We start from the raw sequence: 24,349 nt of genomic DNA, 5'->3' as shown, positions 1-24,349 counted from the left end.
ACGATGACCGGTTTAGGGCCATGACTGATGCATCTCTTGAGGGGTCAGGAGACCCCTACCAGGTGGAGGAGGAAGTTGGCGGTCCATCTGCGTGATATCCACCTGAGGACCTGGTAAGAGCACCCAGGTATCATATAGCAGGATGGCCCCTGAGCAAGTGGCCCTCCCGCCAGACTTCAGTAACTCGGAGGAAAGCGGGAGCGAGGGGGAGGATGGTGGTGGTAAGAACAGTGAGGAGGGGGCTGCATCATTCTGCAGCAAGTGCGTCAGATTGAGTCCCCAGCACGGTTTAATGAGCTGTTTGGGGACGAAGTCTGCGAGGATGGGGCAACTGAGAAGGGGAAAAAACCGGAAGAAGGCGAAGGAGTCCATAGTAGAGAAATATGTCTATGTCCCCCTTACGGGGCTCCCCTGTCCCATTGTATGGAACCCGCTACCCAACCCGGCTCAAGCCCTGTTGTGGGTCCACAGCGAGGGAGCGGGGAGAGGAAAGTCTGCCCGGATCAGGGTGCCATGTCTGGTAGTGGTGGCTCAGTTTCGGGCTTTGGTATGGAGTGCCGGTGGTGGTGTTAATGGTGGTGGTGCTTGGGCCAAGTCCTCTGTGGAAGGGGGGGGCTCGCCTGGCACCTGGTGTGCAGGCAGCCGGGGCGGCGAGTGCTGGGGTGTCCGGGTCCCCCACATGCGGATCCACTCAAAAGGCTGGATCTCTTTTGGGGGCCCGGGGACCAGGAAAGAGCGCATTGAAGTTCAAGACACAGTGCAAGGTGCTGGTCGCTCCCCTGGCGGTGTCCGTGGCTAGGTCGGGTGCCCTTGTGCGCAGAGCCAGCGATGGGTCTGTGCCAAGGGTCCTGCCGCCGCTGGACACCGAGGGGGAGTGGCCTGTGCTGAGGGGGTCAGTGGTGGTGGCAGCTGGTGTGGGGGCCAACCCCAGGGCCTCCATTGCGGGTGGCGTGGCTTCCCCAGCTGCAGCCCCAGTTGTCCCCTTCATGCCTGTGTCTGTGGCCCGTGAGGAGGGGCATGGCTTCCCCTAGTATTGCCCAGCCCACCGTGGTTGTGGCATGCGGGGGTGTGTGCCCTCCTTGGCTGTTGTCCCACCTGCTGTGGTTGTGGCTGGCGGGGGGCGGGACCTCCCGCTGTGATCGTGGGGGGGGCGTGGCCTGTATGGCTGCGGCCCCACCCGCTGGCGCTGTGGCGGGCAGAGGGGGCGTGGCCTCAGCAGGTCTGACGCGAGTGGCTCCGCCCACTCCAAATGTTCCTGTTGTGGCGGTAAAAGCCGGCAAGGGGGTTCCGGGGTCTCCTGCCCACTTATCTACATCTGGTGGTGCGGGGGCTCTGGTGCTCAAGAAGGTGCCAGGTTCCTGTGTGGGGCAGGGTCCGGTGGCAATGTCCGGCCCTGCTCCGTGTGCTGATGACGTGACAACCAGGAGCTCAGGAAGTGCTGCTGCTCCTGAGCCTGAACAGAGTGTAGTAACTGGGCTCTGCTCCTCAGCTCTTAAAGGGGCAGTGGACTTCCTGGGCAAAGAAAGTACTGTGCAGTTGGGGTCCCCAGCAGGGGCAAAGGTGAATGTAAATAAATAATGGGAACAATAAGAATTAACACCAGTATGAATGTGGTAGCTGGGGTGAATGAGGATGGTGTGCTGGATGTGGGGGAGGGGGCGAAAGGCGTTACAATTGTTGCGGGTGTGAATGGTGCGGATGTCAGCGGTGTGGGGGTTAATGTGGGTGATGGTGGCGGGTGAGGGTGTGGCTGGCCCATCTGCCCCCCCAGCCGCTCCACCCCCCTCCTTTTGCGGGGGTGGTGGCTGGGGCTCGGGGGGGGTTCCTCGGGGGGGTCTCCACACCTCTGGGTTTCGGGGACAGCGTTTTGCAGCGCCGCTTGCTGGATGCCCTTAAAAACGGAAAGATGTCAATCTTGGTAGAGGGAAGAGAGGTGGACCGCCTTCCAAGATAGAAGGGAGGGGGAAACCGTATGGTCCCTCCCGACAGCTGGGCAGGGGGTGGCGAGGAGGAATGTAGTCCGTCTTCGCTGGAGGGGCAGTGAAGCTTGCCCACCCAGGAGTAGGGTGGTGGAGCTCCTCCTGAAGATGGGCTTCGGGGTGTTGGACATCTTTGCCCTGATTCATCCTGCGGCCACCCTCTTCTTTGACATCAGTTTTGTGCGGCCAGAGGGGCTTGAGCTCTTCTGGTCTAACTACGAACTGGTGAAGAGGGAGCATGGCTGGCGAGACTTCACTGTGCAAGCGGTGTCTCGCCAAAATGGCATGAAGAAGGTGACCGTGGTGACTTGTAACGAGTCACTTTCTGGTGTGGACATCTCAACGTCGCCTTCCCGCCATGGGGAACTGAGACTCCCCCCCCCCCCCCCCCCCCCCCCCAAAAAATAAAAAAAAAAATAGGGACAAATTCGCCATTTGATCAGGGGGCTGGACCTTCCTGATGAAGTTGAAGGTCTCAGGGGGTACTGTCACCCACATCCCTTCAATGGCGTTTATAGGAAGGGACAGGATCCTTATCTTCTACCAGGAGCAGCCGAAGGTCTGTCACAGGTGCGGTGATCCCCGCCACTTCAGCGCAAGGTGCAGAAATGTGCCTTGGGTCATCTCGCTGCATCCTGTAAGGATATTAGGTGTAACCTGTGTGGTGATCTGGGTCATCTGTACAGCCACTGCCCTCGCTCTTTCTCCAATGCTGCTGTTGGCCGGGCGGGGGGGAGGCCGTGAGCGGGGGGACCTCTGGCGGTTCAACCTCTGCCGTGGTAGGTGGTGGGGGAGGGGCTGAGGGGCCAGTGAGGAGAGACAGAGCCCGAAGTCCTGCCTACCAGAGGAGGCAGGTTGTGTGCCACGGGGGTGGGGGGCAGGGAGAGCCTCAGGCAACTGGGGTAATGTCTGCTCCCCCCTCTGAGGCATCAGCTGTTGTCACTGAGGCCCCGGGGGAGGCGGAAGTCTGCGAGGAGATCAGGAGGATGGAGAGGGAGGATAACAGGGCTGACTCCCGACAACTCCTCACAATGTGAAAGTGTGTATGAGGAGGTCACGGATCAGCCGACAGTAAAGCAGGGTGGAAAAAATCATAGCAAAAAAAGGGGGAAGAGGAAAGAGGGTTGCTAAGCCTTCTGGTCCTCCGCCCCCTCCCCTGACCGTAGGTGTGCCAACGGAAGGGCTCACCGGCTCCCCTCTGATTGTCCTCTCCAACCGGTTCCAAGCCCTCGAGGACTCTGCTGAGTCGGAGGGGCTGGGGGCGGCACCTGGGGGGCTTTCGTTGGGTGGTGCAGTCTGTCCTCCAGAGAACGTTGTTTCCTCTGGGGGGGACTGACCAGGAACCCAGAGGCGAGGACGCTAATAAGATGGACACCTCGTCTTCATTAAAAAGGAAAATCGTGTTAGAACCAGACCCCTCTCCGGAGGGGAAAAGTGAAGAGGATGGGGTGGGGAAGAAGGCCGTCTAACGTAATCACCCATGATGGCGAAACTCACCCGTTGACTCTGGGGTCGATTAATGTCACCAGCATAGTCTGATGCGGCCTTTGATTTTTTTTTCACCCGAATTGAGGCTGAAATTTTGTTTTTGCAGGAGACCAGATTAACAGATATGGGGACCATCCATAAGGCCAGGAAAGAGTGGAGGTGTGGGCCCTCATACTGGTCTCTTGCGGCCGAGCCGTATAGCGGGGTGGCGGTCCTTTTTAAGACTGCTGAGGTGGAATGCCGACGGGTTATTGAGATAGAAATGGGGAGGTGGGGAGTTGCCTGGTCTTAGATGTCTTCATGAGGGGACAGGAGCTTCGGCTCATAAATATCTATGGCCCACAATCTAAGTGGGACCGTAAATGTCTCTTCATGAAGATCAAGCCCTTTCTTTTTACGAGCCGGCAGGTGGTCGTCGGTGGGGATTTCAATACCATTACGAGATCCTGTGATGGGGGTGGTCCCGGAGGCCGCCTGGCTTATGATGGTATAGCCCTAAATAGTTTAGCTAGTGAAGCTCGCCTGGTGGATGTCCACATTCGGCACACCCCAGGTCACGGGGGTTTCACCTTTCATAGGGGTGGTAGTAGTAGGTCTAGAATAGACAGGTGTTTTTTTTGAAGGAGGACGCCATCTTTTCTGCAGTGTCCGCCGTTGAGGTGGAGTTCTCCGATCACTGTTTAATTTTCTTTTCTCTGAATGTTAGAGACCCCCCGGATGAGAAGAAGGCTGTGGAAGCTGAATTCATAACTTCAGGAAGAAGCGGAGGTGAGACGATTTTTTGAGGTCTTTCTTCAGAGCCAGGTACCGCTTTTGGATCTCTGTAGGACTAAGTCTGAGTGGTGGGAAATCTTCAAGAAAAGGGTGGCGGGGTTCTTCCGTCAGCTCTCGAGCCTCAGAAGTCTGAAAAGGCATCGCTTGTATCAAGACCTGAGAAGGAAACTCAAGCAGCTCGTCTCGACTGGAGGTGACCGAGAGAATCTCCAGAGTGAAATCTTTGCTCAAGGGGTGTCAGTATGATAGGCACGCATCTTTAGTTTTTGAGAGGGACTTCGGGAAGTACCGCTCGCCTGACCCTTACAGAAACTGTAAGATGTCAGTGAATTGTAAGGTGGTGACAGGACTGATCGATAGTACGGGTTCCCTGAACAGATCCAAATCGGGGATCCTGGAGGTGGTCAGGTCCTTTTACTCGCGCCTCTTGAGGAAGAGTGATCTGGATCAAGATGGGATGTCAGCTTTCCTGGCTGAAACCATTCCTGAGCCAGGGAATGACCCCTCTCCATGTTTTGGCGGAGCTAATCAGGGAAGTGGAAGTGAGACTGGCCATTGATGGGCTCCGGCCCCAAAAATCGTCAGGTCCAGATGGCTTAACATCAGAGTTTTACTTTATTTTAGTTTAGTTGTTTTATTTTAGGGACTCCTTGGTCCCCCTCTTGACTGAGGTGTTTAATGATTGCCTCTCCTCGGGTGCTCTTCCCAGTTCAATGAGGAAGCCTGCCCTGATTATCTTGTCAAAGGGTGAGGACCCGTCCCGTATCGAGAATTGGCGTCCCATAGCGCTCCTCGATACGGACCAAAAGGTTCTGGCGAAGGTGTTGTTTAATCTGCTGAAGTTTGCACCCCGGCTCCTTTCGGGGGCTCTGCATTGTTCTGTTCCAGGCCGCAGTACATTTAGTGCTGTGCTCGGTGTCCGAGAGGCAGTGGAGAAGGACAGGGCAGGTCACTGGAAGGGGTACTTGCTGTCTTTAGACCAGGCAAAGGCTTTTGACCAGGTGGATCATGAGTACCTCTGCTCTGTCCTTCTGAGGTATGGTCTACCGGGGAGGTTTGTAAATTGGTTAAAGACCTTGTACGAGGGGGCTGAGACTTTTCCGCTTGTGAACGGTTGGGTTGGTCACCCTTTTGAGGTGAGCTCTGGTGTCCGTCAGGGCTGTCCTCTGAGCCCACTATTATACGTGTTCGCGATCGATCCCTTCTAAAGGAGGGTAGATCGTGGACCGTTGGTGGGAGTTGGGATGGGCCGGGGACCACTCTAAGGGTGGTCGCGTACGCCGACGACGTCTCCCTTTTTGTATCCTCGAGAGAGGAGGCGGATTGGGTCATGTCCGAGGTTGTGCGCTACTTGGAGGCTTCCGGGTCCATGATCAACCGGGAAAAGTGTTAGTCTCTGGCAGGGAGGGGGAGATCCAAGTTTTGATCTCCCGGACACTCTTCCAGGGCCCCAGTCCTCCGCAAAAATCTTAGGCATCAATTTTGGCCCAGGGGACTATCCCCAACAAAATTGGGAAGGCAGGCTCAAGATTGCCGCCCAGAAGGTGGACCAGTGGAAGGGTTGGTCTTTAACCCTGAGGGAAAAGGTCAGCTTGGCCAAGGGTTATTTGCTTCCTTTGCTAATTTACTTGGGCAGTGTCTGCATCTTGCCAGAACCTCTCTTGGCGTGGGTCTATAGCCTGTTCTTCCAGCTGTTATGGGGGAACAGGCTTAACCTAATCAAGAGGGAGGTCACGTACCGTACGAGGAGACTTGGTGGGTTGGGTATGGTAAACCCAGTGGTGTTCTTAGTGAACACCTTTCTTAAAACAAACATTGCCAACCTCTAATCAGAGGGCTCCTCCGTGTGTATTCTCCTGCAGGTTTTGGCCTTTCTTCCAGGAATGGGAGACAGGAGGGCAGGTGAAGGACCTACGCACACCACATGGACATCTCCCGGCTTATGCTACCCCGGCTCTGAAGGTGACCTGCCGGTGGGGTCTGGGAACATGGGAAATCAGGACCATGTCAAGGAAATCCCTTGACAGTAGGTTCCTGTTGACCCATTTCCAGAAGCCCCTGGTGCTCAGATTGCCCAGGCTGGGATCTGGAAGGGGGGCTCGGGTTGTTAAACTCTTAATGGATCCCCTCGAAGTTTTGGGACTTGGCCTGGCGCTGCTTCCATGGGAGGCTGTATGTGAGGGACAATCTGAAGTACAGGAACTCTGATGATCGGGGTTGTCCCCTTGAAGTGTGGCGACATGCTGGAAAGCATGGAGCACTTCCTCCTTCGGTGTCCCTTTAATACAGGGGTCTATAACCGGGTGGGTGCTTCCATAGGCTGGCCTAGGCTGGCATCCCTTTCTTATCCGGAGTGGGTTTATGGGGCATTCAGATCCCTTGGTGGCCGAGATCGGGGCACTTTATTCCTAGTTAGTGTAGTTGTTAGGTTCTACACTTGGAATCCACGGTTCCTAGTTTCTGCGCAGCAGAAAGTCCTCCCCTGGGATGAGGTGGTTAGTAACATCTTGGGTGACCTGGGCAAGGTGCGCTCTTTGGAGTTTGGGAGGCTGGGTGCGAGGAGGGCCTCTTGGCTTTAGAGGGGTCTCTCCTTTTAATACGTGCCCTAGTGAGTGCTGGTTTGAGTGATTAGGGGTTTCCTAGGAGTTTGGGAGGCTGGGTTCGAAGAGGGCATCTTCATTTTGGAGTGGTCTGTTTTCAAGACGTACCCTAGAAATAGACTGGTTGTGTGATTGGGATAGGGAAAGATAAGGTGTGGAGGGACAGTTTTATATAGGGATAGGTAGATAGTTAGCATTGTTAAGTTAGGTAGAGTAGGGATAGTTAGGGTCAGCTTTTTGAGGGACAGGGTGTTTGTGTTGTTGTTGGGGTCGGGGCCTCTTCAGACTACTATTTCCTGGTGATGGGCTGATGTGTGGCACGCTTAGCTTTTTTTTGTTTCTGGTATATAATGGATATTGGGCTTGCAGGTGCTGAACTTGGGCCTTAAAGGTTTCAGTTATTGGTTTGGTTTTGTGATGATATGATGATGATGATATATTATGTAAGTTATGATCTGTAAATTTTTGCTGATTAGTTGCTTAGTATCGTGTGTAATTTTCTTGTGTATATAGTTAGTATGATGTGGGGGGGTGTAGTTTAGGTTGGGTGGGGGGTGTATGTTGGGGGGGTTGTGTAGGGGCATATGGACCCTGGAGTCATATGGGCATGAAAATTTTCTCATAGACCCGGGGGAAAATGTGTGAAATATTTTTAAGGGCATGAACTTACACGGACCCGTGATGCTTATAAAAGGCACGAACTAACATGGACCTATGATTGCAATGTGGGTGGAGGAGGAAGAAAAAAAAAAAACTAAATAAAAAAAAAAAAATTAATTAAAGGAGTTTTTGGTGTATTAGGGTTAAGATGTGTGTTATGGCCAGTGAGGCCATCTTTTCTTTTGGGCAGTATGGACCAGACTTTTATTTCCATTTAAGTATGAAGGGGGGGGGGGGGGGAGTGTGAATGTGTATGAGTGGGTTAAAATTTATGTTTTTTTTTCTTTTGAGTTACGTATACATAGGTAGGTTCCTGCTGGGGGTCCTGTTGAAGCTGAGCAAGTTTTGAAGGACACTGGTATTTATGGACAATGTTCTTATGGACTTCTTTAAAGCTGGTTGTTCAGTTAATTTCAGTTTAGTTCCCTGTTTTATGATTATTTGCCTGGTGTTTGTATTTATTAATGTTTTTGTACTTTAAGAAAAAAAACGTTCCAGCTCCAGTAGCGTATACTAAAGCTGCTGCAGTTAAAAAGCTCTTAGTTGGATCTCGGGATCGAGCTGGCGGTCCGCTGAAAGGCGTGCTACCGCCAGTCCCAGCCCCTCTGCCTTGGGGCGCCTCCCCGATGCTCTTGACTGAGTGTCCTGGGGCCCAAAGCGTTTACTTTGAAAAATTTAGAGTGTTCAAAGCAGGCAGCCACGCCTGAATACTCCAGCTAGGAATAATGGAATAGGACTCCGGTACTATTTTGTTGTTTGTCAGAACTGGGGCCATGATTAAGAGTGACGGTCGGGGGCATTCGTATTGCGCCGCTAGAGGTGAAATTCTTGGACGAACCAAAGCGAAAGCATTAGCCAAGAATGTTTTCATTAATCAAGAACGCAAGTCTGAGGTTCGAAGACTATCAGATACCATTGTAGTTTCGACCATAAATGATGCCAACTGGCGATCCGGCGGCGTTATTCCCATGACCTGCCGAGCAGCGTCCGTGACACCAAAGTCTTTGGGTTCCAGGGGGAGTATGGTTGCAAAGCTGAAACTTAAATGAATTGATGGAAGGGCACCATGAGGAGTGGAGCCTGCAGCTTAATTTGACTCAACACAGGAAACCTCACCCAGCCCGGACACGGAAAGGATTGACAGATTGATAGCTCTTTCTCTCTTCTGTGGGTGGTGGTGCATGGCCGTTCTTAGTTGGTGGAGCGATTTGTCTGGTTAATTCCGATAACAAACGAGACTCCGGCATGCTATCTAGCTATGCGATCCCACGCGGTCCGCGTTCAGCTTCTTAGAGGGACAACTGGCGCTGAGCCACGCGAGATCGAGCAATAACAGGTCTTTGATGTCCATAGATGTCCGGGGCTGCATGCGCGCTACACTGAACGGACCGACTTGTGTCAACCCTTCGCAGACAGGTGCGGGTAACCCGCTGAACCCCATTCGTGATGGGGATTGGGGATTGCAATTCTTCCCCGTGAACAAGGAATTCCCAGTAAGTGCGGTTCATAAGCTCGCGTTAAGTCCCTGCCCTTTGTACACACCGCCCGTCGCTACTACCGATTGGATGGTTTAGTGAGGTCCTTGGATCGGCCCCGCCGGGGTCCGCCAAGACCCTGGAGGAGAGCCGAGAAGACGATCGAACTTGACTATCTAGAAGAAGTAAAAGTCGTAATAAGGTTTCCGTAGGTGAACCTGCGGAAGGATCATTAATGGGCGAGCGAGGAAACCGATGAGGCGCGGAGCTGGAAGCCGAGGCCAGCTGCCCGCCAACCCCGAAGGCCGAACGCGATGGGGACGGTGGTGGGTCTCCTTCTGCTTTGCCGCTGCGCTCCGCAGGGTGGGGGCGGCGAGGGCACGTGAGGATAGCTGGCGGGCGACGTCGGGAGGGTGCGGGGAGCCCCTTTCGCTCCGTCGCCCAGAAAGACGCCCAGCCTCGTGCTGACAATTTTGCCTTGCTGCAGCCCTCCGAGGAAAAACAGAAGCCCCCTGCACGCAAAAGGCCGTCCCGGGTACCATTCTCCCGTGTACTCGCGCGCGCACACACCCCCTCCCGGGTGGGGGTCTGTGCGCGGGTCCAGGCGGTAGGTAGAGAAGCCTCAAGCCCTCCTTCGTTCTCCTCACCACCTGAGGGAGGGTCGGGGGAGGCCGAGCGCACGGGGTAACAGGGCAGAGATGGAAAACCCCTCCGAAGCACCCAGTCTTTTGCGGCCAGCCGACACGAGAGTAAAAGGGGTGCCTCCGAGCGTCCTGGACCCATAAAGCCCGACTCTTAACGGTGGATCACTCGGCTCACACGTTGATGAACGCAGCTAGCTGCGATTAGTGTGAATTGCAGGACACATTGATCGACACTTCGAACGCACCTTGTGGCCCCGGGTTGCTCCTGGGGGCTACGCCTGTCTGAGGGTCGCACCTCCTTCGATCGCCTCCATGGCGTAGCTGGGGTCCCGTCGCAAGGGTGACATCGAGGGAGGTCCAAGGCTCCGCGCCCCGATGTTCTCCCCTCCTTTTTCCTTTCTGTCCCCACAAGGCCAGACTCACCCGCTTTTGGCCCACCTGAAGGGGTTTACCCTCTGTCACTCCCCCCGGAGCATGCCGCGAGGCTGTCTGTGGAGACACAGGGCTGCCTCTGGTGACGAGAGGGTAACGCTAATCGAAGGTGGGCGCCGAACCTCCTCCGGGCAGTGTGGACGGGCAACACGCGGCGCCTGGCAGCTCGCTGCCGGCTCCCGGACTCGACTAAAGATCTGAGATCAGACGTGGCGACCCGCTGAATTTAAGTATATTACTAAGCGGAGGAAAAGAAACTAACCAGGATTCCCTCAGTAACTGCAAAGGAAGAGCCCAGCGCCGAATCCCCGTCCGCATGGCGGGCGTCGGGAAATGTGACGTATGGGAGACCGGACCACCCCAACATCGCTCGGGGGCCCGAGTCCTTCTAAATGTGGCCCTAGCCCGTGGACTGTGGTAGGCCGGTAGCGGCCCCCGGCACGGCAGGTCCCAGTCTCCCCGGAGTTGGGTTGTTTGTGAATGCATCTCAAAGCGGGTGGTAAACTCCATCTAAGGCTAAATACCGGCGCGAGACCGATAGCTGACAAGTACCATGAGGGAAAGTTGAAAAGAACTTTGACGAGAGTTCAAGAGGGCGTGAAACCACTAAGAGGTAAACAGGTGGGGTCCGTGCAGTCCGCCCAGAGGATTCAGCTAGGTGGGTTCGGAGTCGGCTGACCTGGGTCCCGCGCTATTTCCCACCCCGGCTCGCCCCGGCGGTTGCCTTCCCCTCTCCCTCTTCCGGGGGTCTGGGAGGGTGGGCGCTGCCGGTCCGCGGGCGCTGGGGCAGACGCGGCCCGGGCGGCTCCTGCCCCCGCAGGGTGCATTTCCTCTGGCGGTGCGCCGCGACCGGCTCCGAGCTGGCTGTGAAGGCCTCGGGGTGGAAGGTGGCCGGGAGGATGCGCCCACGCTCTTAGGCGCAGGGCTCATGCCCTCCCGGTGTTACATCCCCCTCTCGGCAGCAGCAGTCGCCATCGCCCGGGGCCGAGGGAGACTACTGCCTCAGACCTCCTCTGGGACCGCTCCGCCCTCCCCGTCCCTTGGCGTCACCTCCCGCGAGGAAGGCCGTCGGTCGGAGTCCTGTGGGGGGAAGCGGGGATTGGCTACGGGGGAAGGGTCCCCCCGCTCCTGGCGCAGCTGTCAATCGGGGCGGACTGTCCTCAGTGCGCCCTGACCGTGCCGTGCCACCGAGGTGGGAGGGCCCACCGCCTCAGCCTTCCAGGGCTGGGGTCTGGTCGCCAGGGGTCCGCGGTGATGTTGGCGACCCACCCGACCCGTCTTGAAACACGGACCAAGGAGTCTAACGCGCGTGAGTCTGAGGGCTCGATGCGAAACACTGTGCCTGGGCAGGATGAAGCCAGTGCAAACTCTGGTGGAGGTCCGCAGCGGTCCTGACGTGCAAATCGGTCATCTGACCTGAGTATAGGGGTGAAAAACTAATCAAACCATCTAGTAGCTGGTTCCCTCCGAAGTTTCCCTCAGGATAGATGGCGCACTCCAGGGACCCAGTTTTATCGGTAAAGCGAATGATTAAAGGTCTTGGGGCCAAAACGATCTCAACCTATTCTCAAACTTTAAATGCGTAAGAAGCCCGGCTCGCTGGCCTGGAGCCGGGCGTGGAATGTGCGCGCCCAGTGGGCCACTTTTGGTAAGCAGAACTGGCACTGCGGGATGAACCGAATGCCAGGTTAAGGCGCCCAATGCCGACGCTCATAAGACCCCAGAAAAGGTGTTGGATGATATAGACAGCAGGACGGTGGCCATGGAAATTGGAATCCGCTAAGGAATGTGTAACAACTCACCTGCCGAATCAACTAGCCCTGACAATGGATGGCGCTGGAGTGTCGGGCCCATACCCGGCCGTCGCCAGCTGTCGAAGCCCACGGGGGCTAGGCCGCAACGAGTAGGAGGGCCGCCACGGTGAGCGCTGAAGTCCCGGGCGAGGGCCTGGACGGAGCCGCCGCAGGTGCAGATCTTGGTGGTAGTAGCAAATATTCAAAAGAGAACTTTGAAGGCCGAAGTGGAGAAGGGTTCCATGTGAACAGCAGTTGAACATGGGTCAGTCGGTCCTAAGTGATGGGCGAGGGCCGTTACGAAGGGACAGGCGATGGCCTCCGTCGCCCTCGGACGATCGAAAGGGAGTCTGGTTCAGATCCCCGGAGCGGCTGAGACGGGCGCCCCGCCGCCTTCCCCCCCCCCCCCCCAAACAAGGGGGGTGGCGGGGGCGCCCAGAGCGGCAATGCAAACTATCCCGGAGAAGCCGGCGGGAGCTCCGGGGAGTTTATTTTTTTTGTGAAAGGCAGGGCGTCCTGGAACAGGTTCGCCCCAAGAGAAGGGCCTGAGCCTTGGAAAGCATCACTATTCCGGCGGTGTCCAGTGAGCTCTCGCTGGTCCTTGAAAATCCGGGGGAGTTGGTGTAAATCTTGCCCCGGGCTGTACCCATATCCGCAGCAGGTCTCCAAGGTGAACAGCCTCTGGCATGTTGGAACAATGTAGGTAAGGGAAGTTGGCAAGTCAGATCTGTAACCTCGGGATAAGGATTGGCTCTAAGGGCTGGGCTGGGGTGCGAAGCGGGGCTGGGAGCGCACCGCAGCTGGACGAGGCGCCACCATCCTCTCCCTCCGTGTGATCTCCGGCCTGCCTTCAGCCGCCTGAACCCCCCCACCAGACCCCTCGCGTTCCGCCTGTGAGGGCGTGCACGCGGGGCCCCGGGCGGCCGGGCATGGTCGTGCAGGGGGGTTAAGGCGGGCGGCAGTGACTCTGGACGCATGCTGGGCCCTTCCCATGGATCGCTGCGGCAGGCACCTCTCTGCCGCCCCCCTTCCTGTCCCGACGGGTTAACCTCCATCGGTCGCGGTGGGGGGGAGCCTGGCCGGACGGCGCCTAGCAGCTGACTTCGAACTGGTGCGGACCAGGGAAATCCGACTGTTTAATTAAAACAAAGCATCACGAAGGCCCGAGACAGGTGTTGACGCAATGTGATTTCTGCCCAGTGCTCTGAATGTCAAAGTGAAGAAATTCAAAGAAACGCGGATAAACGGCGGGAGTAACTATGACTCTCTTAAGGTAGCCAAATGCCTCATCATCTAATTAGTGACGCGCATGAATGGAAGAACGAGATTCCCACTGTCACTATCTAGCGAAACCACAGCCAAGTGAACGGGCTTGGCGGAATCAGAGGGGAAAGAAGACCCTTTTGAGGGTGACTTTTCTGACTTTGTACCCCACATGCCTGAACAGATATGCGGAGTCGTACGTGCAGTTGAATGATTTTATTAATGAGTGTACATGTTTGCCAGTTTCGCAGCAGCCCTGGTTCTGAGTGGCGGACCTGGTTGTACTGACTGGGGCCCTTTCCGTGTTGTCTCCCTGATGGTTCTCCGAAAGACTGGGTTAAGCCAATACTGGTGGCTGGCAGTCAGCCTCGTCAGCCTTGCCTGAATTCACTACAAACTCGTGGGCATGACACATATCGGTCAAGGTCTTCTCTCGGTAAACTCTCTCCGCCATGTCGTTCGTATGTGCCAAGAATCGGGCAAACTGTCACGATACTCCGATTCCGAAAAGCGCCTGAGTCCATGTCTCGCATACACATCATACGATCTGGCTAGTGATGTTTGGTAGTTTGTAACTGTGGAGGAGAGTGTAATATTGTCAGTACCTATTACTACACATGGCTGTAGGTCACTTGACGTGGATACTGTCTTACCGATCGTGGTACTGTCTGAGGGCAGTGGATGGATTAACAACGACCTTTCCGATAGATGTCACAAAACAGTTTGAGATGATCTGTCAGCCAGCGGTAAGGGCAGGTCTGACATATGTTGCATACACTTCGAACCACTGAAAAAGGGAAAAAAAAACATGTTTATCTCAAGCCAGAGTGCACCACTCCAACAGATTTAACATGGGGACAAGAGAGGGGTTTGTTTCCCATGTGGAGTGGGGTTGCTTGGGTTCCCTGGCTTGGTGAAAACTTACCGATTCCTCTTCCTCTGAAAGCACGAACGATGCTACTTGAGTTGAGGCACACTTGTGTCTTCACACCGACAATAGTCCTGCGACTGCTGAAGTACAGGTGATGGGTCCTCCTATCCTAAGAAATGAAAATGTGGAAATAATTCTACTGGTTCAGCCAAGACCGTTGACCCATTGAGTCTAACTGCTTACCGTCATGTTAAGAACAACGCCTGGTCTTTGGAGATTTCTTAGAATTAGAAGGGCCTGGAGGTACAGTATGATTTCACTGCGTTCTAGGTCTGATCCCCCATCTTGCACAGCCGCTAGGCACGCCAGAAATCTAGGCCTTGCCTTCTCCAGTATTCTCTGGCAGTCCTTCGGTGTCTTTTAGGGCTCCATCAGTGTTTCGTACCTGTGTGGGAAGAAGAAATTCACGGTTATTGTGTGTAATATTCATGCAGATATGTGGATCATTCGAACCGGGTACCTTTTGCCGACCGACTCCCTGCAGACTCCCCTGTACAGTGACTTTTGTAGGTCTGTTGTAAACTCCATGAAAACCTCGCAGGCTCGGTACAGTTGAGGTTCCTGTGTGCTCAGCTGTGTGCCTCTCATCTGATAGGTGGTGAATCTCCGAATATGCTTCAGTATCCTGAGGGAGGACTGGCTCGATAGTCGAAGGCTTCTAAGCTTTTCAAAATATTCGTTTACTCTGCTACGCCTTGTAATGTACTCCAGAGTAAGAGCTTTTGGGTTGATAAAGAACAGGAACCTAGCCAAGTTAGATACCGCCTGTTGGCAGTCGGGGACCCCAAGTGTAACAGATATGACTGGAACCCCTTCGGTATGGGGTGATCCATCAAATGGCGCTTATACAAGCTGGCGATCTTTGTAGCCAGGCTTTTTTTGTTTTTCCACTGCGTAGCCTGAATCCTTAAAGCACTGCCATCCACGATCTCATCGGCTATGTGGTCAGAGAAGCTCCCTGTGTGTTCAGGCTCTGGGCATGGGTCTCCCTCCAACCCGCCTGCTGGCTGTAAAGGGACAGGAGTGTCCGCCAAATGTGAATCTGGCTCCACCAGGGGCATGGAGCAGGGCTTCAAAATGTCTGTTTGTTCCTGAGCGGGCCCTTCAGAGGTTAATGGCGTGTCGTGCGACTCAAAACTCTGCTTATTTACTATTAAGAAGCCGTGACCTTCCACAAACGACAGTCTCCCACAGGGATTTGAGAGGCTTGAGCTCGCTGAACTGGATACTTGTGCCCTTTTCCGCAATACTTTTAAGGGTATCCTTGGCGGTAGCTAAGGCATTTTGTGCCTCAGAATCACTCTTGGTTCTCAGGCATACTCTTTTCAAATGCATGGACATATATTTGGTTACTCTGTGGCACTTGGGGCAAGTAAGCGGTGTCAGTTTGGCTATGGGGGCAACAAATATAAATGTCACTCCTGCTGCAGTCATACAACCCCGCTAAAAGGTACATCCGTACCGAGCTCTAAACGCAAACTTTTAGCAGTAGCTAACTTCAAATATATGCGGTCAAAGAATGGCTTCTAGTTACCGCTCCATGTGGAAGTGTTTCCCGCACTCGAATGCAGCGTGAACGTCCGAAAATGTTTTAAAAGCAAGTAAATCTGTGCGCTGCTGGGACCTGAGGTAAACTGTTTTACCTCAGCGACGAGCTGCCTCACCTGTGCGCCGCGGCGGGTGCTTACTATTATATGGCATCCCAGATGGTGAGGCATCTCCAGGGTTGTCACCCTCACGGCTTATCACCGCTACAGTTGATGGAAAAATCCAGTACAATATATGCAGAGCTCCTGTGTAAAATGTCACTAGTGATCACTGTATTACTCGTACACTTTACTGAGTACAGGGCTCCACTGTATTCCCTGTACACTATTCAGGGCCAGCCAAGCAGCTGCCTAGGGCCCCCGTTCCTCCAGGGGCCTCCAGCTAGCGGAACATCACACAGCTGCTATGGGGCCCCTTTGAGGCAGGGGGGCCCACCTGCTGCCAGCGCAAACTCCCCCGCTGCTGCATTGAACTATACCGGCGTCTGCCGGTGCAGTTCAAAGCAATGATGGAGGAGAGACAGTCAGCCGACGCTCCCTCTCCAATCATTCCCTGCTCTGCCTCTGGCACTGCGGGTGCGCGATGACATTGGTGCACTCACTGTGCCAAGCAGTGCAGCCACTGAGACAGGAACAGGGAGCAGCGCGGGCACGAAGAGAGGTGAGGATTTTTTTTTTTTTTTTACTAGAACAGTGAATCAGTACTGTGGGGCCATTCTCAGGGTGGGGGGAGATGCGAGCTGTGCTATATACGGTGTGGGCTGTTATATACTATGAGGGTACATTCTATACTATGGGGAGGTGGGCTGTATTATATCTTATGGGGGGCTACATTAGTTTTTGGGGGCTGTATTATATTTATATTCTGAGGGGTGATTGCATCATACTCTGAGGGGGCTACATTATACTATGAGGGGGGGCTCCGTTATATTCTATGGGGGTTACATTATACTCTGAGGTAGTTGCATTATGCCATTATACTCTGTGGGGTCGCTGCATTATGCTATATGTGGGCTGCATTATACTGTATCGAGGACTATGGGGAATATGTTTTATGAAGAGCTATGGGGTGTATTATACTATGGTAAGTGAATTGTACTACATGGATGACTATGGCGGTACATTATACTATATGGAGGACTATGAGGAGTGTATTATACTCTATGAAGGACGGAATGTATTATACTATATGGAAGACTATGGGTGTGAATTTTACAATATGGAGGACTGTGGTGCACATTATAATATATGGAGGACTATGGGGTGTATTATATTAAACAAACAAAATGCTGCATATTCATCTTGTGATTGGATGGTTTATGCTGGAACAAATAATTGTTCTCAGCAGCACCTCACCAGTGTAAACTGTAGATGTGCTGCTAACATGATACTGTATGGTGATATGTTGGTGATCTAATAATGATTGTTCTGTTCCCATCATCCTTTCTCAGATGGTGGAAAGAGGCCGGGTAACAAGTGTTAAACGATTTCAATATTGTTGATCACACTCTTTTAGCGGCCTGAACTCAGCGCATGTAAATACAACCGAAATGCTTCTGTGTGATGTGCAATGTGTGAGCATTTGGGGCCCAATTTTAAACTTTGCCTAAAACCGGCCCTGACACTATTTACTGTACAGAGCTCCTGTGTATGTCATGATGGCTTCTGTATTACTTGTACATGGATACTGTATACTAATTACAGATCTCCTGTGTATAATGGCATTAGTGTTGTGCTTTGTTTTTTTTTGTTTGTTTTTTTGTGATCAGTACTGTACTGTAGTAGTCGGTCCTGTGGTTTGTGTGGTCTGGTCATGGTGTGGTATTTGTTCCTTGTATGTGCTATTTGGTCACTTTTGGTAATGTGATTCGGTCATGGTGCAGTGATATTTGTCCCCAATATGTGATATTGGTCCTTTTAAAAATTGAAAAATAAATAAAAATATACCTGAAATTGTTTTGGATTTTTTAACAAATGTTTACGTTACAATAGAGTAGAGCCTGGCCAAAAGAATCTACCTTGTCGTGGTGGCGGATTAAAAAAGTTTTTGCAAAAGCTGCTGGCTATGTGATCTGGTGATGGGAACTGTTAATTTGTGATTGGTGAGGACATGGTGCAGCAGTGGAGTTTTTCCAAGAGAGGATGGTTGGACTGTGGGAGGTTGAAGAGGTGGAGGTGGGGCTAGGGTGCAGCCTGGGCAGATTTTCAAGCGGGCCCCAAAAATATTGCCAGTATGGGGCCCCTGAAATTCCTAGTGGCAGTTCTGTCCATAGACCCCCATTGAATTGAATATTACAAACTTTATGTGCTGCTGTCATCTGGTGGTGTTGACAAGTGGGGGGCTAATCCAGGGTTTGTTTATTTGTGACTGAGCCTCTGTGTTCTGTTGAAAGGCGAAAGCATGTCCGTTATGACGGCATTAAAAATCCGCTGAGACCAGACTCAAATAGGCAGAGCAACACCTCCAAGGCATAGAGGGACAGCTCATGCCAGGTGTCCAGCTTTAAAACCCAATATTTGAAAGTCGCCTAGGAATTGGATAGTATGCTGGTTTGGTCAGCGAGTATTGCTTGACAATCTCTACACACTTTTCCCTCCTTATCAAAACTCCCCAGTCATCAGGTGCTGGGCTGTTGTCATGAAATTGGCCCACGCCTTTGACAGTGTACCCTTGCCTCTGCTGTGTCTCCCTCTCCTCCTTGGTTGGGCAAGGAAGCTTGCCCCTGCCACTAGTGTTGACTGATGGTAACTTTTTTTTTCAACGTATTTCACAATGGCCTTCTGGTATAGCACCATTTTAGAAGACTTCTCCACCTCAGGAAGAAGAGATGCAAAGTTCTCCTTGTAGTGTGGGTTTAGCAGGGTGAACAACCAGTACACTTTTTGCCAAGGTGAATGTAAAGCGAGGGTCATGGGATAGGCAGCACTACATAGTTGGCCATATGAGCCAAGTTCTATACAGCCAACACTCTTCCGGACTCCACCATGACGACCATACCTCCACCTCCACCCACGTAGGAGAGATTAGACTAAAGTTGTGGTTACTAGCCTCTTTCTCTAGCCACCAGCTAATGTTCCTCCTTGGCGCTCGCCTCCTCATATATACACATTTTGCACTGGGCTGGCTACAATCTGTTTTGTCTTCCTCCATCCCCACCTGGTCTGCATGCAAAGATTCATGTTTAATTGTGAGCAGCAACTGTTAAAGTGGGCACAGAAGCACAATAGTTGCCTTTTACAATGGCATCATCGCCATTCACCATCTTTGTGGAGTCTTGGAGAACCACACAAATGTCAGACATCCATGCCCACTCTCCAGTTGTGTGGAGGCTCACCAGAATCCAGATGGGATTGTTGGAGATGGTATTCCACAACATGCCTCTGCTGCTCAAAGCCTTGCCAGTATGTTCAGTGTGGACTTTCAGCATGTGGTCATATCACACACCAGTCGGTTAGCTGGCACTTACATGCTGCAGTATTGCCAATGGTGGCAGCTGTAGCTGAACGTGGCGTTCCTTGACCAGAAGCTCTAGCAAATCTGGGTAGGTTTTCAGAAACCGCAGAAGCATGAAGTTGGTCCTATGGGCCAAATGTATGAGTGGTGGATGATGTTCTACTCAACATACATTAATCTAAAATACATTTAGCCACTTTGGATGTGAAGTGAAGATAAAACCCTCTGGGGCTGAAGACTAACCTAGACAGGGTTAACTGTAACGACCAGCCCTTATTGGGGAGGGGAACTGAGGGTTAGTGCCGAGTTCAGGAAGTCCATGTTCAGTAAAAGTATGGTGAAGTAATTACAGCATTCATAGGCAATAGGCTGCTAGGGACAGCGCGAGCATGTTACTCAGGGCAGTGAATTGCCAAAGAATCTTGAAATGGACATGGGGGGCTTTGGGGTGCACTAAGCCTAATGAGCTACAGGGAAAGTGACTAAATTTGAGGCGGGAGGTGATGGAATCTGGGTGCACTGCTTGTGGTAGAGAAGATGAGGGATGCTCTACCCATACTGAGAACTAGGGCTGAAGTTGAGGCCGTGACCTGTGGGAAAGACTGTAGCCCGTTGGGCCCTGTCCTGTATGCCTGATTGTAATGATTGAAATCTGCCAAGTAAGTTTGACTGTTTAAATGAATTCACTGTCCCCTGGATTGTTTGCTGTGAAGGTTCTTGAAGATGGGAGACTGGAGCCAGTGGAGGACTGTGGGCCACTGTAACAACTCTGCTGGCATCACGGCATGGCCTCACATCTCTCACACTATCTTACCCACTGCTCCAGGCCATGATGTGGTTTCTGTTTTATGCCGGCTCCATGTTCTATGTCTCTGCTCTCTGCATGCTTCATGGCTTTGTGTAAAGGGGGGCGGCGCCTGAACTCTCTGGTTCTTATAGCAATCAGGTGCATCTGTCTAATCTGTTCCTGACCAATTACCAAGAGGCCTCCAGTATATAGTGCAGCTCCACCCAGTGTTCTGGGCCTGTGCAATGAGTTAGCTCAGTTAAGGTACCTTCACACTAAACGACTTTACAACGAGAACGACAACGATCCGTGACGTTGCAGCGTCCTGGATAGCGATATCGTTGTGTTTGACACGCAGCAGCGATCTGGATCCTGCTGTGATATCGCTGGTCGTTGCTGAAAGTTCAGAACTTTATTTGGTCGTCAGATCGGCGTGTATCGTCGTGTTTGACAGCAAAAGCAACGATGCCAGCAATGTTAAACATGGAGCTAACGACCTGTGAGAACGATAAGTGCGTCACCGTTACGTCACAGGATCGCTCCTGCGTCGTTCTGGAGCTGCTGTTTGACATCTCTACAGCGATGTAAACAGCGACGCTGCAGCGATCGGATCGTTGTCGTTCTCGTTGTAAAGTCGTTTAGTGTGAAGGTACCTTTAGTGTTTAGCTTCTGAGTTTGCCTGGCCTTGCTGTGAGTTACTCCCTCTCTGGAGGCTTTTCTCTGTATTTTTGCCTTGGTCTTGTTGTCCGCCCTCTAGGAGGCAGAATATCCTGGTCTCTGTGTCTTTGTCCTTGTGTCTTGTTCCATTGCCTTGTCTGTACTTAGTCTTATCTCTGTCTCCTTGTCTGTGGCTTCCTTCCCTGCTGTGTCTTTCCTTGTGTTCTCAGTCTGCTTACACTCTGCACTCTTGCAGCTCTGCCTGCTCTGTACCTTTGTGGCTTTTACCTCTGATCCGCACTCCTGCGGTTCTGCTCCGTTCATCTCTGCTCCGCTCCCGTTGCTGTAAGAATCTCTTGCTGCAGCTCTTCTCCACATTCCTTGTGGTTCTGCTGTGCTTTGCTTTTATTGCTGTGCTATCTCTTGCTGCTCTACCTTTCCTATCCGCAGCCTTGCGGTTCTCTTCCTGTGTGAACAGGTCTCAACCTGTTCCTTCATTCTCCCTTCCTTCTGGTTTATTTCCATACCTACATCTCCTGTGTGAACAGGTCCTACCTGTTTCTTCATATTTCATATCCGTTCCCGCACCACCTGTGTGAACAGGTCCCTACCTGTTCCTCCTAACTACATATCCGTACCTGCACCTCTAGTGTGAACAGGTCCCTACCTGTTCCTTCTTACACCACATCAACCAGTCCTGTGTTCTGCCGTGCCTGCCAATCCCGTGTTCCTGCCCATCCCGTGTTCCTGCCAGTCCTACCGTTCCTGCCGTCCCTGCCAGTCCTGTGTTCCTGCCAGCCCTGTGTTCCCTGCCGTGTCTCTGCCAGCCCTGTGTTCCCTGCCGTGTCTCTGCCAGCCCTGTTATCTCTGCTGTGTCTCTGCCAGCCCTGTCTCAGCCGTGCCAGCCTACTAGTCTGTGTCTCAGCTGTGCTCTTCTGCCAGTCCTGCCTGATGCCCGCACCAATCCTGGTATTCCTGTCTCCCAAGTGGGATCAGCAGCCACAGCCAGACACCGCCCTGGAGTAGCACCTGGCAGCTGCCTGCTGCACAAGCCTGACCTCACTATCAGAGGCTCCAGTGAAAACCCAGGCAGCTGTCAGTCACGCCCCTTCCAGGGTAGTCTGGTTTGTGGCACAGTGGGGCCACAAACCCCCCGAGGTCACGCCCACCAGTCAGGGCGTGAGCGTGACAGCCACAAATAAGTGTGATGCACACTGGGACTGGAACATGTTTTGTCTGTAGGGTGCTAGAGGGTACAGATCAGCAGCTTGCCCACGACTACCTCACTCGGGCACCTTACACAAGTATGGTACGTGTGAGCTTGCCAAGCGTCACAGCTGTCACCAGGTAACAGACATAATCACACACCACCATGCCTGGCTGGAGGTTCAGCGGTGAGAGTCAGATCTTTCTGGTCTGTTATTCCTTTCAATAACTGTCGCGGTGTGTGGTTTGTTTCCTAGACAAATTGGCTTCAGCAGATCCGGTTTCCGCTAAGCTTTGCAGCACTGCCTTAGCATCCAGCTGATGTGGATGACTTGTTTAGAGATGGCACATCAGAGATATTGAGCAGGAGGGGGTGCATGAACTGGTGGAGGAAACCCTGATTGAAATAGGGCCAGCAATCCTGTGTCGGTAGCACATGTACCATGCCAGGGTGGGACTTTGCCACAGGGCACAGGTGATGTTCCTGGACACATGATGGTACATGGCGGGGACGTCACACACGGAGAAAGTGGCAGCTAGGTACCGAGAGACCAAATTTATGCAGGCCAATTTTGGTTATTTCAAACAAGCGAAATTTCACACAAAGCAGGTTATACAGTATGTATGACAAAAGCAAATTATTTGTTCCTTAAAATTTAAACTGTACCAGGCCAAGTTGTTAAAACACTGTAATTTTACACAAACCCCCGTTAAACCATATGGTTGACTAATTTAATCCAATATTTATGGACATAACTGTTTATCACTCACATAATGGTAACTCGGCTTCACGTCACCTGTCTGATCTATGACATTATTTCTGTGCTGTTGTGCATAAATGTGATTCTTCAGAATTTCTATGTCTATGTCTGATGAAGAGACCTGAGTAGTCTTGAAAGCTTGCAATTACCATCTTTTCAGTTGGCCATTAAAAGGTATCAACCACTGAGGACTCTCAATTCTAAATAATTGAATCCAGAAATGTTTCAATTCTTCTTAGCACCATGATGTAACAATAATTCTTCTATACACAAACATTTTAATCAATTTAACCATGTTGAAGGGTTTTTCAGATGTTCATATACCACCGAAAAGTAAAAGATGGTACATAACACTTTGCATGAGTAATTTAATCCAAAAAATGTTTCTACACTTTATTGGGTGTGTTGTGTACCTAATTATTTGTACTAAATGTCCAACTGGGGGTCTGTATGTGGGGGAGACAGGGCAAAAACTGAGAACAAGGATGAACTCTCATCGCCACACAATAAGAGAAAAAAGAATGGATCTACCTGTGGCAATACATTTCTGTCTCCCAAATCATAGCATTATGGACATGAAATTACTTGTACTAAAAAGTAACTTCAATTCGCAGAAAGACACGAGAGTCTGGGAATATAAACTGATGATGACCTTTGACACTCTAAATGCAGGAATGAATGTGTCACACGGATTTATGTCTTTTTACATCAACTAACTACAACTAAGGAACTTGCCCATCAGACCATGTGGGGTCATCACAACAGACCCTAATCACAGGACAATAAAACATTCCTTATCTAAGAATTGGCCCAATATTTATGGACGTAACTGTTTATCACCCATGGTAATTCTGCCTCATGTCACCTGGCTTATCCATGTTTTTTTTTTTCCCCTCACCTTTTTTTTTTTTCCCTATACTATGTTGTGCATAAATATGTGATTCTTCAGAATTTGTTTTAGTCTTTGCCTGATGAAGAGACATATGTAGTCTCGAAAGCTTGCAATTTGTTACCATCTTTTCAGTTAGCCATTAAAAGGTATCAACCACTGAGGACTCTCAATTCTAAATATTTTTGTAGAACACAGAAATTTTCCACAAATCATATACTGTACAATATAGTTTTTTTTTTTTTAAGGCAGATTGTAACTCTTCCAAAGAGTAACCTCAACCAACTAGAGCTAGTCATGATTTAGAACATTGTAGATCACATGGTTAAAAAAATTCCTGCCCAAGAAAGGAGGAAGGTAATTTTAACAAATCTGTCCCTACTACAAGTTAACAGACATGGTGCTAAAACGCCATATGTGGTGACTGAAATTCTCATGTAAGCTTGAACAAAACATCTGCCAGAATAACAAATGAGTCATGTTTGTTGGAGTTCATAAAGCTACCCATCAAAAGCTCAACAATGTTGAACCAACTAGATTATTGTCCCTGGGCCCTCAAGAGGGGATGGAAGTGTAGGTGGAACAGGAAAGGGAATGAGAAAGCAGAGGAGGCGTTAAGATGCATATTGGCACAAGACATTATGAAGAAAGGGATAGAGCTGGAGATTGGGTTTATTCTATCCCACAACTTTATTTTTTTCAAATTGAGGACTACCATGATTGTTCAGAACTACTGAAAAATTATAGGTAGAAATTCCTGTTACTAATGCAGATTTTGAGCTTTGTAGATGGCTCCAGGTATTGCACTGCGGGGAGTCCACACACAAGATATGCGGTGATCGCCTTGGACGATGTGCCGATTGTTGTGAATTCTGCTCTTGGGCTCCCTCCGGTGGTTGTAAGTGGTAGCGTTGCTGTCTCTGGATCGCAGCATTCATCAGGTGTGTCCACTTTTTGCAATTCTGACTGGGCTATTTAGTCTTGCTTGACCCTTTAGTCAGTGCCAGTT

General features: G+C 51.6%; 1 protein-coding gene and 1 pseudogene across 4 annotated transcripts in view; both read left to right on the top strand.

Annotated features, from left to right (window-relative positions):
- LOC143793379 (uncharacterized) overlaps window positions 1-24,349 on the top strand; it is a 166,766-nt gene that overhangs the window by 90,169 nt on the left and 52,248 nt on the right. The window lies entirely within an intron of this gene.
- On the top strand, window positions 9,767-9,912 carry LOC143800863 (5.8S ribosomal RNA; annotated as a pseudogene).

Source organism: Ranitomeya variabilis, chromosome 1 (assembly GCF_051348905.1).
Source record: "Ranitomeya variabilis isolate aRanVar5 chromosome 1, aRanVar5.hap1, whole genome shotgun sequence".
In the NCBI taxonomy this organism is placed as follows: domain Eukaryota; kingdom Metazoa; phylum Chordata; class Amphibia; order Anura; family Dendrobatidae; genus Ranitomeya; species Ranitomeya variabilis.
This window is presented reverse-complemented; position numbering and strand designations above follow the sequence as displayed.